The sequence below is a fragment of the Harpia harpyja genome, chromosome 13 (assembly GCF_026419915.1).
Source record: "Harpia harpyja isolate bHarHar1 chromosome 13, bHarHar1 primary haplotype, whole genome shotgun sequence".
NCBI lineage: Eukaryota > Metazoa > Chordata > Aves > Accipitriformes > Accipitridae > Harpia > Harpia harpyja.
The window spans coordinates 14,956,528-14,972,933 of record NC_068952.1 but is presented as its reverse complement, the minus strand read 5'-3'; the positions used below and the strand labels follow the sequence as shown (position 1 = coordinate 14,972,933).

The window sequence follows — 16,406 nt, the reverse complement described above, 5'->3', positions numbered from 1 at the left end:
TATCTTTAAAGCTGGACAAAGATCTAGTCTGGAGGACACCTCTAAATAGTTCGTAGGAGCTGATCCATAACAGTATTAGAAAAAGTAAAACAAAACAACAGCAACTCAGAATTGCAGGGAAGCACACTGAAATATTCTTTTAAGCAGATGATTCTCTAAAACTACAGTTTATCTGAGTGCAGTAGCTCTCATGCCTTGAAGTCAAGAAGTCCCCTGAATTTCTAGGATGCTCAAGCAAAAGCAGCAAGTACCAGGTACCTCAGAAGAAAGCTGCTCCCAATATGCTTCCAGACAGAAATGCTCAGTCAAGCTGGGTGGGCTGAAACTTCACGCGACCAGAGGGACAATGACCAAAAAGACAAGCAGAAAGTAGTGTTAGACAAGAAAATCAGAACTTTTGTAGCAATAAGACAACATCATATTTTATAGCACAGAGATATAACATGAGGGAACTCCAGTCTCACTGACTTTGGTGAGAGTCAGAGTTCACACAACATGACTAAAAATTTCATTTACTATTTGCACTGGCTACTCTTTCCTATGGTTTCTGGGCACTGTGCGACAATGCCAATATTCTTGCCATTGCTAGAAATAATTTTCTTAGTCTAGAAATGACAAAGAGAAAGGAAAGAACAGAATTTAGGTCCAAGTTAATATTTCTAAATTATTAATAAGTGATTATGTTTCATCTAGTCCTTTCCAAAGCTTTCAAGCTTTGTAGGATGTGTATGTGGCAAAGGGAAAAATAAAAGGAGAAATACCAAGAACTCTCTAACCAGCAAGGACTAGTTGCACATGTAACTTATTAGCTAAATTTGTCCAAACTACAGAGTACTAGAGAGAAGCACATTCCTTGAAAAAAGTAGGGCTATTACATTATGCATGTGAGACAAAAGGAAAATAGAGAACAGGAGATACACACATTATTGCCTGTGAGCCCAGAGGAAAGTTCTGATGACAATTTAATATTTTAATGTCAGGAAAAATCATTCTTTTCAGTCACACCTTTATGAATTTCAAAACTGAGCAAACCCCCCCCCCCCACTTCTAGCTTAATTGATTTGAATAAAAATGCAAACATACAATTTTTATTTTGTTTAATAAAAGCTAGAAAAATTCAAATGACACAAAATGTCTTCAAAAATTTCTTACTTAAAAGCCACACACACAAAAACTCATTGTTATCAGTGCTGATACTATCTTTGTCCCTTATTTATCACCCAGCCCTAGCATTCTTTCTGGAGCAGTGCAAGGCAAACACTCATGGGCAAACTGAAGTGACAAGCAAGCAAGCAAGCAAAACAGAGCAAAGAAAATGAAAAGTGTGCACTTGCTCTGCCAACTATGCTGCAGGATACTGAGGATATCATAGCTGCATTGAGTTAGTCCTAGAATTTTAATTGGTCATTATAGAGGAAATCTGACATATATTGTTAAAGAGAACCCCCCAGCTCAGAAACGCTGGAATAAATTAACATGTTGCAATCCCACTGACACCACCAGCATCATTCATTCCCAGGGAGAAAATGGTGTTGTCTTTTGTTTTATCAAGTAGGATTCATTCCTTCAATTTCAAATTCTCTTTCAAATGTTAACATGTCTAGATGGCATAAATGTGGCAATCTGGAGACTACCATACAAGGGAGGCAGGCTTGTTTGCTACAGGGCTTCTGCACTTTAGGTCCTCCGTGTCTGGGATGCAGACTAATCCAAGGGGTACAGGCAGTAGGGTTAGGATTTGTATGTTATGGAATATGGCAATCTGGAATGGCCTTGTGGTTATTTACTCAGAGAAAGTGTGGTGTCACCTCTCTGTGATTGTTTCTATGCATCTTTTTACTTGCTTTTAAAAATAAGCAAAATATCCAATCTCTAAAAATACCAACTACTCAAAAATATACAGTTCCTTAGGGAAATGAGGTTACAACATAATTGTGTTGTACAAATGTTTGCCTGTTGTCTGTTTGCTCTTTCCCCGCAGTTTTAACTCCATTTTACAGAAGGGCAGAGGTCTCAATCAGTGTCAAGTTCTTACAAGTCCTGTGCAAAATGGGGACAGTCCACGACCACGCATGCAGCAGCGCTGCCCTGGCCACACTACGGTCTTTCTTGCCAGGTGCTGGAGGCATGAAGGACAGGGAGGGCTGGTGGTGGTGGAGAGGTGGAAAGCAGACAATGAGGCTGAAGAGACAGAAATCCATAGGAAATGAGGCCTCTTTAGTTTGGCTGCCTGTGGGTCAACTTGTTAACTGATTTATACCATTTTTTTTCCCCTTAGTTCTTGAGTTCTGCTGAAGATTATTTTTCTGCCAATGATACTTTCCAGGAAAAGACCGCAGCACTTGCTTCTAAACTCCTGACAGTATCACTTATATGCTGAACAAGGGGGCACAGAAAACAAGCTTTATCTTATGTTTTGCTTTAACCTTGCTGATGCCTTTTCAGTGAACTGTAAGCCAAATTCTTCATTTCACTGATTTAACAAGTATGTAGGTACTGACATCCCCAGTCCTGCTTTTCCAGGTCAAGATCAGGTTTCGTTGGAGACCAACTGAGCCTGCAGACCTCCAAGCCTATTTTCTCATAAACGCCAGTCTCACGGATTTTAGTGGGAGAGCACGTGTGGGCTGGGAGCTTGGTACCTACCTGTGTGTAGTACATACTTGTGTTTAATTCTGAGATGCAGCTACCCTGATGGTTATAATCCTGCCCCACAGAAAGCAGTCTTAAGTACAGGGCCTGTTCCTATAGACTCGGTTCAAATGTGGTTAATCAAATGAATTCATATTCTGTAGGTTTCAGTACTCCTGAGAGTAACAGAAATCCAGTGACACCAACAAATTGTGATTAAAAATGCAGGAAGCCTCATCAGGGAATGATTGAAGCTTTCCTACTTTGTTTTGATTAATATTTAATTCTAGTACAGACAGAAGCAAGAATACAGTTGAGGCTGAAAACGCATTTGTTCTAATGAAAGTGTTTTGCTCGCTAACAGTATTATCACTCAGTGAATAACAAAAGAACTGTGAACTCTGTTGATTTAAAGAAACCCCACAACTATTTAGGAAACCAAATATATATTTAGGGTCCTAGGCAACAAACATCAGTTACCTGATGCACCCCAGTACAGAAACACACATTCATGATTATATACAGTAATACCATTTCATGGTTTGTCTGGATGAAAAGTGTTAATTAAGTTTGTATTGTTGATGTCCAGATCACTACAATCTAAATACATACAAACCTGGGCAATCTAGTCCAGACAAAGAGAAGCACCTTTCCACCTGGGAGGAAATAACAAATGCTATCACTCACCCAGTGGATGCGTGGGGCAAGAGGGCCCCGGTGCAGTCAGCTGTCAGGAACATGGCTTCTGTGGGGCTAGCTGCCCACCCTTGCACCCTCCCTGGCAGCGGTAACTTGCTGGAAGCCCACAGCCCACCTCTGTGCTCTCCTGGTTATGGCATCTACAAAAGGGAAAAAGGGCTTAAGTGAATCCATTAACTATTAATGCTTCTTACTACATCTTTACAGGTATGCTTTGGCTGTGATGCAAATCATTAATTTAGAGTAATGATGCCTCAAGCTCAGTAACTGACATCCTGCATCATCTTTCTAAATCTAAAGTTTTAGAAAGATCATCTCAAAACTAAAGTTTGAGTTAGCTGCGATAGAAGAGAGACAATTTCTGCCATTCCTTGCACTCAAGCAACCAGGCAACGTTACGCTCACTGAAGTTTCATAGAAGATTGAGATCAATAAATCCTTTCTATCTTCTAGTAAGGAAAAAACCATCATGTGCTGCTGTAGCTTGGGAAAATATAAACTTTGAGGACCTACTTCTGATGCCATTTCAGAATTGCTTTAATGGTTTGCCTGCTGTCCTCATTGTAATGGTTTGTATCACCATCCAGGAAAAATATACTGCAGCAGTGTACTTATTCATGATGAAAATTCCACATGGGTAACACTCAGGAATATTAGAACCAGCCTATATGTATATGCACATATAGTTAGAATTACAATTTTTTTAAACAAAATCATAAAAAAACCCCCAGTAACTCTGTCTTGAGCCTAATAAGCACAGCAATGCCACAGTCCAGAAGTGTATAACTTTGCATATTTAAATGTATCTGTATAAATATTCATCTGAATAATTTTATCTGCCTGAAGAATTTAAAAAAGTTATCCAAGCAGAAGCTCTTTGCCCTTTAGGTAGACTTCAACTGTTAGAAAAAGCCCAGAATCCAAGCCAACAACACAACACCAACAATAACAAAAATATTTATTCTTTCTGCTGAAGCCATTACCCAACTTCCCAGCGCTAATCCCGAACTCTGCTTCTTGCTAGCACTGTGCAGTAAGTACGACAAAGGGCAGACAAGAGTACCAGACAATGTAAACTGAAACGCTAGCTTGAGCGTAACCGGAGTACTGTGTTCTGCCAGACCCTGGCGAGCCTGAACTCGCACAGCTTTTACTGGCAGGTCATTAGAGAAAGCTCAGCTGTGGTTACTGCTCAGGCGGGCAGAGCCAAGGGCACCGCAGGACAGGGGCCAGGACGCCCAGCACCGTGCAGCCCGGGGCTGCGGTGCCTCCGTCAGCCTAGTAGGGGGAAAATAATGCGTGATAATTGTGCTGCATGACTTAATTTAGAGGAAGCCCTGACTTACAGAAACAGCAGGTTCTGTTTTGGGAAGGGACAGACCCTCTGGACCTACGGAGCACTGTGGGAACAGTTCTGTTGCTTTTATTCACACTAAGCAGGCCTTTTCCCCCAAGCAGACCCAAACACTTACATGAACTCTGTATAAATAAGGTTATAAAGCTACTAACGTTCTTTAACCATAAAGAGATAATACCAACCATGAAACCTGAGCAGCTTTTTCTTGTCTCCTGCACATATGAAAGATGGCATTAAAAGAGATTAGTTTAAACCACTTGCAATTTCCTTCATGCAATAAAAGATTTTCTTTGCTTGGAATTTCCTATTTATGGTGTGTATTTGGACTCAGTATAACATAATACTTCCCTCAGTATCCCTGCTTTTAATGATGCTAGCAGTATTTGAGCCATTCATCAAACGTGACAATTGAAACAGCTAGGAGTTAATGGGAGCATGAGCAGTTTGACAAACACAGTCTATTTGACAAGGCTGAGGTCAGGACTAAAAGAACTGATCTTGGTTAAATAAACAGAAAAGCAACAAAGTAAAAGCAAAATCTTTGCAGCCATTTATCAACTTTAAAAGCCTTTTTGTTATAAGAAACATAAAGTGAAGCTGCACACAGAGATGGCAATTAAATGGGGTTGGAAGAATTCAGTTGGCCTCTTTTTTAGGTGAAATTAAAAAGCCCAGTTAAAACTGAAGGATTATGTCCGTAAAACTGACATGCAGCTACCTAATACCGAAACCTACACTTTAGAGCTATCTGCTTCTGAACTGACTGACTTATTTTAAAGAATCCAGCCTTTTCTGAGATAACAGACTGATTCAGGTGGCATTGAAAAGAGAACAATATGACAAAAGACGACTTTCCTGATGTCTGCAAGGCAGGAGAGCACTGTGTACGCATGTTCAGGACCACAGCTGAGACTCCATCTATCCATTGCTGCTTCAATAACAAATGTACCTGATATTAATCTATGCAGGGGCCTTCCAAAGAGACTTTGTAAATTATCAGAGGTTTGTATTTAAACACAATATTGCCTGTAGGAAATTCCTGGATGTCAAATGACTCCTGGAAGCTAATAATTATCATACCAGCTAACTTCCTTTCTTTACTTGGTTCGTGGACCATCTGGGTTTTTTTGACTTGGGGAGATTAGTTTGGGCTCATCTTTTTTTTCCTCTGTCCAAGCCTCTGGAGAGTGTTGGAAAAGTAGAAGCACTGAATCCATTCTTGTGCTCCCTGAGTAAAGTGGCTTTCAGAGCATGCAGCGCACACATGAAAACAAAGGATAATTTCTCTACTGTTTTCTTTTAAGTGCACATAGGCATGCAAAATCAAATCCTTACCATCCTGGGTTCAGTCTTGCATCCCATACATGAAAGACAGTCTCCAGGCATTATAGTGTTGACTTCAATGGGAACAAGACTGACTTTCCTGTGATTCAGCTTTCCTGCTGTTTAGATTTGGGAATGAAAATATTCTCATGACTAGATAAGACAATACAAATTTAGGCACTCGGAAATTCTTGGACATTATAGCTGTGCAGAGTATTTTTTAATCATTTGCCTACCATTACCTTATGTAATCATTTCTATCACTGTCAGAAACCATCAGTACCATTAGGGAATTTCCATCAGAAGCAAGTAATCTGGCAAAACTCAGTAAGCTTTTGCAATTCTGAAGTTTCAGGAAAGGCCTTTATGGCTTTTGGGCTGGACATGTTGCCAGATGAAAAAGCCCTTTTCTTTTGAGACTTCTCCATCCTTTCTATTGCTTTCATGCTTTTACGGCTATTGGCAGTTTAGAGACAATAAAGAAAAAAGGCATGTATCGAGGCACAAAGACAGCAGAATGACTAAGAATAGTTATAAATTTACAGATTAATTTTGTGCATCTTACTTGTTTCTCTAATAGCTTTTCATTTTTTCTTTCACAAAGCAATTTGTACAACTAATTAATATATTTAACAACAATTGCTGCTGGAAAATCATGAAAGACTTCTTTTCCTGGAAGTGATTGATTATAGTCTGGACAAATGAAATAATTTTCTCTCTTCTCATTATGCTTTGAGAAAGACACCCATTACAGGAGCACTGTGCAGCCATTTGGAGCTAGGAAATGTATTCCATTTAGCCTGTCAAACAAAGTTTAACTGCTGTCTTAATTCTGCCTCTTTTCCAAACCTTCTTTTCAAGACTACACTAATATAACCTAATTTTGACAGAGCATTCTGGATTCTGGGCAGCTCTGACTCTTGAGCTCTTTTCCATCTGGAATGGGCTTTTCATCTGCTTAATCCCAGGGCTTTCTGGTTAGTTTTGTTTAGTTGTTTTGTAATATACAACCTAAAGTTGTCTTAGAAAATAATTTATATCACTTATTTGGAGTCCTTTTTGGAACTTTCTATTTGGGGGAAAAAAAAAATCAACTGAACAATGCTTAATCCTAGTTTTACTTTCCAATAAATATGTTTTTACCCAAAATACTGCCATGGGTGTCTGAAGACTGCACCCTTCTTTCCAAAGTCAACAACACAAACATCTTTTCTAATGGACATAAATAGTTACTTTGTGTCATGGTTACATTGTGTTTGGGTTTTTTTTCTGTGTTCAAAAACATATAAATTACATTAAAAATGTTCAGTGTACAAACATTCATGTGTGATATGATTGTACCTAACCTACAGTAAAGTAGGATCCTGGAACAGAGCATAAGAAGAGTGATGCTAATTTTAAGATGAAACTTCATGAGTTCATGCAGAATATATACAAATTACATTACTAACATATTTTTACTCATGTAGTCACATAATAGTGAGGTCTGGATTCAAAGATTCAGGAGATCTTCTACAGTCTCATATCTCTTGTAAACGTTTTATGGATGGAATTATTCCTCAGTGCTATACAAAGAAAACCCCATTTCACAAAGGAGGGTTTGTTACCTACTTGAATATTGGTTAGCTTTTTTTTTTAAACTTCTGTGATCAGCAGTGTGCTAAACTGCTTAAGGAAATCAACCCCATTCATGCTTTTACCCTCTTTTCTTAACCAAATGGAGTTGGTGCTGAGAGATTTTCACTGCAACAATGGTAAAAGTCTTCTCTTTAGTCTAGTCCTGGGGAGGTGGAGGTTAGGATCAAGATTTTATTTTCACTTTGCAATATTATTGCAATCAAACAATAATAAAAAAGCCATTGTTGTTGTTATTATTATTATTATTCTATTCATGCACTGACAGCCTACCAAAATCCTTCCCAGAATTCATCTTCACACCTTCTCCATACTTGGTCTCTAAGAAGGACCCCTAAATAAAAAGCAGTATGCATGAGGCACAAGGAGTAAGAGGCACAGGAGGACAGAGCGGTTTAGGAGAGTCTTGCTTTGGCCAACCCGAGGATAGGACTGTCAGGTGCTAATGACCAGGCTTTAGTTAGTCCTCAAATCAAGAACTAGGAAAAGTTACATGCTACAAAATAGGAATTGCATCTTTCTGGTTCTCAGGAAGTAATATTCCAATTTTTGTTGTATTTTACTTTAATAATAGTCATTCAGTACACACCAAACATGCTTGTTCACTATGTTTATAATTAAGTTAGTGCATTAATAGAAAATACTACTTTTGTGCCACATCAGGTTATGCTGACTAATAAATCTTTTTTTTAAGCTATGTGTCTGTATGTATCCTTTTTCACTGAGAGAAACAGTAAAGTAAATTTACTGGACAGTTACTGATCTAACAACTACACAAACTGCTACATTAGAAGCTTTTATTATGTGTGCTATAGAGGGCACAGAGCAGTGTTCAAATCATTCATCTCTCTTGTCATTATTGCTATTATTTGTTGTTAGTCAAGTACCAGAAATGTACTAGGTCTTGTAATACCACTGAGTGGCAGCCCTGTCCCCACATTTATGAAGCCTTTTGATTTTCAGTTTTACTAAAACTCCTAAATCACACCAAGCAGGTAATGACGGACACACCACCAGCTAAATACTTTTACACTTGGGGTGTGGAAGCCAAATGAGGATATGAAAAGACACAATTTAATGGGGGAAAAAAAGAGGGGAAACCTTTTGTTTGTTTCTTTCTTTTCTTTTCTTTTCTTTTTTTTTTCTTTTCCTTTTTTTCCCCCTTTTGGTTTCTTTGGGTATTATTTCCTGCAGGACAGACCACAGAGTAGGATTTTACTCAATAGGGACAGAATAATATCTACCCCTTGTTATTGCCCCTCACTGTCTCTGGGCAGCACAGATGAACTGAGTCTTTAAATAGGATGTGAATAGATAGAACAATATGCCACATACAAATGAGAGGGACCTCATATATATGGTTTCTCTGAAATCATCACTGAGATGAGATTCTTCCGGGTAGGTAAGGATATATGGTTACAGATATAGGCAGAAAGAAAATTGGGCAGTACCTTGAAGACTGCAAGCAAACTAATGGAAGACTTTTCTGATTAAACTTTCAGCCCAGTTTATCTGGCTTCTATGGCAAGCTATAGTATGAATCTCTCATTTTTCACCAAAACATTATTGGGGGGGGGGGTATGTGTCATTATTTGACTCATCTGAGCATTGACAATATTTCAGTATTGTCCACTGGAAAATGAAATTATCTAGATTAAAATGATGGAATGAAATTCAAAGTGCAGGGACTCTGATTTGGCTTGCTTTTTGATAGTGACAATGGGCAGAAAAAGCTTTTTATCAAGATTGCTACACACTCACAAGAAATAATTTGTTTTAACCTCAAAATATTTTATAGCTAGAAATTTTCTTCCCAGCCAGACTTCTGTAATTCTATAACTTAATTATAGTTGCCTTCATAAAATAAGAAACATTTATTAAATAGCTAGACACTGACCTAGACTTATTTTATGTAAAAATTTACATAGAAAATAGTGATTTGAGACGGTAATCACTTCTCCCTCCTATATCCAATCTGTTGGGTCAATTAATGTGGTCATAAGAGACTACTTGCCCTTTAAGCTAACTCTGAGAAAGACCAGAGCAAAACCAGGCTGCAGTAAAAGACATTCTGCAAGGATGCTGGGCACTTGGGTCATGTGTTAGAGCTCCAAAACCTCTCTTAATGCACTGCAGATGTTACTAAGCTTTGACTCTTTTTAGCTATGTTTTCATTTACTATTTAGGTGGTCACTGTGTTACAGTGTTGCCAAGAGAGCTTTTGAATCAGCTTAAGATGAGAATTAACTGTATTAATTCAGAAGTAACTGAAAAGACTGAAAGGGTCAAAATATTAATTGCAGGCCTTCTGTTCTGTAGCTAAACCAACAGACAAGGCACAGTTCACCCGCTTTAGCAAAGAGTTTTTATTTGTGCTCTGAAATTGTCACTACCGATTAACCCACTGGGATTTTTTGCTGGAGGAAAAGAACTGATACAACTGGGGTCCCCAGAGTCAGTTGCAAAACAGATATTCCAGAGAGCCTGAAAAATAGCAGCTTCAAGTAAAGGCTCATACATGCTTCATTTCCTTTGTCCCCAAGCCTTTCCAGTCTGGGAAAACTGTCTGCTTACTATGGCATTTCTACTTACAATCACATTTTTTAAATTCAGCTCTCAGCCTTCATAATAGTGTTTTCCTTAGGAGGAGCAGGGGACTGAATACTTGTGTACTTGAAAGGCAGAAAACACTGGGTCAAAGATTTTACCAAACACTGCTCCTGCTCTCAGTCTTAGATGTATAAGTGTGACTGGATTTTGCCTGTAACTGCAAACACAGCCAAAAAAATCTTAAACTTGAGTTAAATGGAACCTTTGACTTATTTGACGTGCCAGGGTACTGCTGATGTTCAAACTAGTATCACTGTTCTTTTGTACTGTCAAGCAGTCCCCAGAGGTTATGGTTACTATTGCCTAAATCAGGCTCGTTTGAGATGAACTAATTCAAACATAGATGACCTGAGCAAACACTAAAAAAAGCATTAGAAAACATCTAGAGAAAAGAAGCTGCTGGAAGTTTGTTGCCCCTAATTCTGTTAATAAAATAGGCTACTGGGCTCATTCTCCTGAATATTTAATTTTTCTTACAAGGGAGAGGAGCAGCGGGGAGGAGAAAGTGACTCTCCCACCCAGAGGAACGTCCTAGCAAACACATGTTCCTCCAAAGAATTTGACTATTAGTATTAACGGGGGTTTCCTTCAGAGAATGACACAGATGTAAGACTTGAGACCTGCTGCACCATAAGCTTTGCCCTCAACTTTATCCAAATAAAATAGTAATTTTTTACCTACATCCCAGCTCTGTTTTTGTGTAAATGGCTGTACAAACTGCAAAGCAGGAAGAAATCAGGTCCTGATATTGTAAATAGAAACAAAGTACCCTTCAAGCCAACAACAAATGAGGACTTAATCTTACATAATGTTTGCCTGTTTGATAAAAAATTCAGAATATAATCTGTATTGATAAAGAAATTAGACAGCTACAGTCCAAATATGTATATGTTATTCATGTATGAGAGAGATTGTGTACATCATGCACATAGGCTATAAATATATTCTGCAAACTATTTTCAGGCCAGCCCTCAATCTTCTGCCATATATGAAAGTTATATCAGTGTTAACTCAATGGCTAAAACTGTGTTGGAAGAGAAAACATCAGGTTTTTCTAACAACGTTTATATGCCTTGGCCATGTAAGTTCACCACAGTACTAGAGCTGAAAGAAATACCAGTACAACAGTGGTTTATGTCAATTCTCGAACCACTAATACAAAAGAGTGTAATTTATCAGATCCAAAGGAAAACACTATCTGACAGTGTCCAAAGTACTACTATTCATTACATATCTAAAGGCTACTGATCAATAGACAGCACTATGCTCTTTCGTTCAATAGGTTCAAGCTTAACTGATTTTCATGGCTTCTTGAATGCTTTTATGACTAGCAAGGCATGATCCACATAGTGCTTTGTCACCGATTTGCACATAATCTAATAAAGTGACAGTAATAAATCACAAGTATCATTAGTAAGTCACCAACAAACAAAGCAGCACACTGGAAGCAATGTGGAAAATGCACAGATATTCCTCCAACTACTTTGGTAAGTAAACAGGTTAAACACACAGTACTAGTTAAGAGCTTCAAGTTCAATTCATAGTAAATATATACATCTGAGCTGTTAGGGAGTTGGCAAACACTGCTTCTATGTTTCTTCAGGGCAGGTTCTTAGAGGAAAAAGAGAAAGGGGAAAAAGAAAAGAGCGGAGAGAAAACTAAACTCAAATTGAGCAAACAAAAGCTTGGAATGCAAGAATATAATCCAGTTTGGTGATGTTTATATGCTGTTAAAATCACATTTGATGCCTACTTACTTTATCATTTTGTACCTCATAAATACCTACAGTAGCTAAAACTGTCAGTGGTACCACTTCAAAGAGCAGTGCCCCTAGGAACAACATCTTTGAGGTTTAGTCTAGCCACAGTGTGGTTAAGGTTATCACAAGGTCTCTTTAAATCTAGAATCTAGTTGGCATAAATCCATGAAAAGCACACATACCTTCAAATGCGAAATTCAAGATTCATTTACTTACTCTTCAGGTGTGGATTTAATGAAAGCTGGGCATTTAACATGCTAACAAGCTTCCACAGACTTCATAGAAAAATCCAGCTCCAAGATAGATACAGCAGAAGCAAAGCAGTCATTTTGACCCCATCATCACTACAAAAAATGCATACGCTTAACAAGTATTTACTTGAGGTGGAATCCTAGAAACACAAATTTGTAGCTGTCACACAAGTTAGCTGTTTGGGGTTAACGTTAGACCTCAGTAGCACTTTCTTCTATAGTGAACAGAAAGCCAAATTACTTAGATTTAGATCATTTTTAATTAAAAGCCAAAAGTTGTTTCTTTTGCTTTCAGTTCCTAAATTTAACACAGAAGTGGTAAAATTACAAGAGGAAGTCAGCTTCCCTGCAATTTTTGCCCTGACCAAAAATTTTTGTAAATACCACAGGAAAGCTTTTTCCTACAATATTTTCAATTCAATATTTTAAGGCTTTACTTGTCCTGATAAAAGGATCATGAGAATTCTTGAGCATGAATGTGAATCAAATTCCAATTAAAATCTTTAGGTGCTTTTCAACCACTTCTCTGGTGACCCTTGAGCAAATTAATGTTTGTGTCAGTGGCTTGAGGCAAAATGCATAATTAGAGCCAATACTAAAACCATCTTTCCTCTCTCTCAACCTCAGAAACAAAGTTTAATTCAATACTAATAGCCATGGAAAAGAAATAAATAAGGTAGTGGCTAACACCAGAGTGAGTAAGGGCTTTCCCTCTGAAGACTAGAGGAGGACTAGACCTTGGTTTGTTACAGCAAAGGGGACAGGTATTACGGGTGGTTATTTACATTCAAAACTCCCGGACTCTGAGGTAAACCATTCCCTTCTCACCTGTTCTTGAGAAATACAAGTCCTTAACAAATACTCAGCATTTTTCCTTTAAGGTGGTGAGGAAAACTAATAAGGCAGGACCGAGGAGCTGATGGTGGTGAGGAAGCCACTGAGCCACAGGTAGGAGAGGAGGAGTGAGGTGTGTTCCCAGCAAGGACCACTGGCACATCAGAAAGCCCTGCTCCTCTCCGCACAGTCACCAGCCTTTCTGTAACAGCCTGACACAGCGGCCAACGTCCCCAGCAGCTACCACATCCAAACATCGAGATCTGGGAGTTTTAAATGGATGTGTGTGGAGTTCTCTTTAGCATACGGAAACACTGAGACAGCAGTGGGAGAGGGACTTGCCCCTCCCAGGAAAATGCTGTGGGTAAAACGTGGAACGTGGGGCCATGGCAGCAGTTCCTACAGCCATGAATTGGACTTCAGTACCTCTGTGTTTAAAGAAAGCAAAACGTTTTGCCAAATCTAACATGCTTCTACATACTATGAATGTTATCGAAAGAAATTATTGGACAAAAATGAACTTTTGCTTAAGAGAAAAATTAATTTATATGGAAAAGAACAAAGAAATCTTGTTTAAAAAAAAAAAAAAGAGAGACCTTAAGGAAGTTAGTGTTAACAAAACAAACCTGAGGCTTAAAGCCATAAAGTGTGACCATCACTCTCTCTTCTTCTTGAGCATGTGGCTTTGTTATTTTTGATCCAGAGGTCACTGCTTACTTTAAAAGTGACTTCACCTTTTGGGCAGAGATGGTCCTGGGGGCCAGATGCTCAGCTGAACCACACATAGATACACATGAAAGTGAATATTTTTAAAACTGCTAAAATGTCTAAAAACTTTTGAAGGTAGTTAGGCTGCCTGCTGACATTTGCCCTGCATGTACTTCCTATACAATGATTTGTTTTAATGTGTTGTCCTTCATTAGTTTAATTATTCACTTAAGCCACAGAATTACTTTTTTAATGCTTATTCTCATATCTGTGTAACAGTATAGAGCCCCAAAACCTTAGTGCTTGTCTTCTCAGGACAAATCCCTTCACAAATGCTTTTGATTGCAGTTAAGTTTGCTAATGTTCATCTCTCATTTTTCCTACACTCATACGCTTATCCCTTTCCCTTTAACAAAGGTTTAAAATAGAAGATGCCTTTGCCCTCACCACTCTAAGACAGCCCTTCCCAACATCTTCCAGGCAGACCCAAAACATAAAACAGAAACAAACTTTTTCCTCCTGTGCAAAAGACAATATAGGAGCAAGATCTGATTTAAGCAATACCATCTCCTTTCCCTGTCTCAGTTTCAATACTGCCCTTTGATTTTTCCTCCCGAGATGCTTACTCACAACATCCCCCGCAATGCCCACGCCACCACGCAGCAAGCGTGAGCTTTGCAGCCAAAGAGGGAAAAGGCTCAGACCCAGAAGATGTGGTGCGGCAACACAGCCTCACCCTCTTTGATCTCCCTCTCGTGCCCCACCGTCCAGCACGACGCTTGATTTGCTCTAGGGGTGAAGCTCGCCCCATGCAGAGGGGCCCACACAAGGTTTGCTATGCTGCTTAACCCAACAGTTATGCCAGGGGGGAGGGAACGGCGGGGGACCTCGGAGAATCAGCAGTGCGGCCGAGCCCCCAGCCCCCCTGCCCCGGGACACTGCAGTGCCGTCTGCTCTGGCTCCAATTAAGTCAGCATGGAGGGGATCTGAGAGGAGGTTAGGGGAGGGTCTGCTGGACCCACGCTCCTGCAGCTATGTTGGAAATGAATTCCCATATACCGGGTGCAGATGGGCCACAGCCCCTTTTCCAGGCTGCAGCCTGCAAATAAACTTAGCAGCAGCTGGGAAGGGGAACCACCAGAGCCTCATGTGTTTTATTGGGTTCTGTGTTTCTGCGTATGGGAGTGTTCCCTCCGCTCGCTAACCCGTGCAAATCCTTCTGCAAAGTCCCATAAACAAAGCCGTGGATATAATTTTGAATGAGAAACTTGCCACCAGGGAAAACGGCGGTCAGGAAAAATACAACATACCTTTTTCTCCAGGAAGGGTGTTTCGGTGTGTTTTCATGGATTAAAAACAGATTTTGCTGGTTTGAGCAAGAAGGCAAACTTCTGACCTTTTTCCACATAATAAACTCCCCTCCCTCCCCCCAGTACTGGTCCCTAACCTGTCCTAAAATAGCCAAGTGGAGCACAGAGCCTGTAAGTGAAGACGGCCTTATTGCCAGGTGCGGATGTTTGTCAGCACAGCACGGACACGTCCATCTCTGAGACCTTGTGCCCTGGGCTTGATCCAATAAAGTAGTCAAATGTGTGATTAGCTTTATGTTTTCAAGAACTGGCCCTCAACAGGACCTGAAACCAAACATTTACATGAATTCTTTTCTGGATCAGCCCTGTAGAGCTCGGTACTTGCTGGTTTGAGATGCCAGTATGCACCAAAAAAAAGTTTGTGGCTGAGAGCAAGGATCTTTTAAAGCAAAGCATGACTTTTACAGCTCCACATGGAGTTCAAAGTTAGGGGAATCTGCATGATTACTTTTAGTTTAGCCAAGTGAAATCAAGTTGAAGAAAACTTCCTACTTCCAAATCTGTGCCCAAATGGAATTTGGGTGCCATTTTCGCTAGTGAAATAAATTTAATGAGGTAAACATGCTGACTCCTTTTCAGAGACTTGTGCACTCAGTAATCTTTGAACTTGGAGTTAAATGGGGAATGCAAAAAATGAGGTACCCAGTACCTGAATTATATTTGAGAAATCATTTTTAGACAAACTGGCTGCACTGTAGCCAGGGGCTCTAATAATACATGTGAGCAGCAAGATACGTCCATGCACATGTCTGCAGATATGAACAGGTAGGGACAGAAGACAGTGGTTTGATGCTGCACTGTCAGCCTTTCTGTGAGAAACTACTTTTTTCTTCTGAATACATTCAATTCTCGGTGACAACCAGCACATGGATAGATTTTATGTGGTTTGTACATGGCTGCTAAGTAGATCTCACTTCAGTTTTTTATTCAAGTGAGTAGACAAATCCACAAGCATCATCTTTCTACTGTCCTAGATTAATGTAATAGCCTTAACTTCTTTTTTCTAGATGTAAATGTAGTAAAGAGGTTATTGATAGAAATGTTGAGAGAATAGTAAAGACAGAATCCATTTGTTGTCAAGATTTTATCAGATAATCAGTAAATTTATAGAATATCAGTAAATTTGAGATACTTAATCAAGCAGCAGTCTAATACTCTCCCTGATGATTATGATGCTGCTGGAAAAATCACACCATTGCCCACATTCATTCTGGTTGTTTTCTCTTTT

The 16,406-nt window shown here is 39.3% G+C and overlaps 1 long non-coding RNA gene across 3 annotated transcripts in view; it reads right to left on the bottom strand.

The window, feature by feature from the left end:
• Positions 1-177: 177 nt before the first annotated feature.
• The window catches only part of LOC128150388 (uncharacterized), a 153,482-nt gene continuing 137,253 nt past the window's right edge, over positions 178-16,406 (bottom strand). For all 3 annotated transcript variants that reach the window (XR_008238044.1, XR_008238043.1, XR_008238045.1), the window contains 6 exons: positions 12,232-12,359; positions 7,919-7,979; positions 6,023-6,129; positions 3,319-3,470; positions 517-605; positions 178-325 (listed from right to left, as the gene is read on the bottom strand). This is a non-coding gene — a long non-coding RNA (uncharacterized LOC128150388). The remainder of the gene's footprint in view (positions 326-516; positions 606-3,318; positions 3,471-6,022; positions 6,130-7,918; positions 7,980-12,231; positions 12,360-16,406) is intronic.